Below are 1,225 nucleotides of genomic sequence, written 5' to 3' on the forward strand. Positions count from 1 at the left end.
AACAGGAAAAAGAAATCATAAAGAACTTATCAAAGTTGAACTATTTACATTCCTACATGGAAAAATGATATTGTAACATAAAACTTTTCTCAGTATGAGGATAGTTGAATGGAATATACATTTATATATACATATATATGTGTGTGTGTGCACATATATATGTCTATGTGAGTGTGTGTATACATGTGTACAGGTATGCATAGAAAGAAGGAACAGGGTCAGTTGAATAGAAAGGGATGATACTTAAAAGGTGAAATTGAGAGGTGAGAGATGAACATAATGAGAGGAGATGGGGAGAGACAGAATGGGATAAATTAAACTCACATAGAAGAGGCAAAGGAAAACTGTTACAATGGAAGGGAAGAACAGGAAGGCAAAAGGGAATGAGTCAACCTTACTCTCATTGAATTTGGCTTAGGGAATGAATGACATACACACTAAATAGGGTATCTTGCGCTACAGGAGAATGGGGGGAAGGGGATGAGAGGAGGGATGATGGAGGGGAGGGTAGTTAGAATCTCATACTTTTGAAAAGGGACATGGTCAAAAGTAGAGAATAGAACAAGTGGGAGGCAGAATAGGATGGAGGGAAATATAGTCAGTCTTTCACAATATATCCACTATGGAAATGTTTTGCATAGCTACACCTATATTGAATTGCTTATCTTCCCAGTAAGGGTGGGTGAGGAGGGAGGAAGGGAAAGAATCTGGAATTCAAAGTTTTAAAATCAAATGTTTAAAATATATTATTATTTTACATGCAACTGGGAAATAAGATATATAGGCACTGGGGGATGGAGATCCATCTTGTTCTATCGAATAGTTGGAGGGGGGATGGGAGAGGATATAGGAGAGTGCAGATTGGGGGAGGGGGTATATAGTGAGATCGCTGTTTTGGGGTGGTGGGTAGGGGAAAGAGGGAGAGGAAATCTGTAACTCAAAATCTTGTGGAAATGAATGATGCTAACCAAAAATAAACATAAAATTTAATTTAAAAGAAAAAACCAGAGCTGAAATGAAAATTTGACTTTCAAATACAAGAAGCAAGAGAAACATGAGAAGTTAAACAGGGAAAAGAAATCATAAGGAACTTGTTAAAGTTGAACTTTTTACATTCTTACATGGAAAAACAATAATTATAACTCACAAGACTTTTCTCAGAATGAGGATAGTTGAAGGAGATATATATATATATATATATATATATATATATATATATATATAT

Source organism: Petaurus breviceps, unplaced genomic scaffold, assembly GCF_028583685.1.
Source record: "Petaurus breviceps papuanus isolate PSGF00001 unplaced genomic scaffold, PetGlider_PUasm1.0 90845, whole genome shotgun sequence".
Lineage (NCBI taxonomy): Eukaryota > Metazoa > Chordata > Mammalia > Diprotodontia > Petauridae > Petaurus > Petaurus breviceps.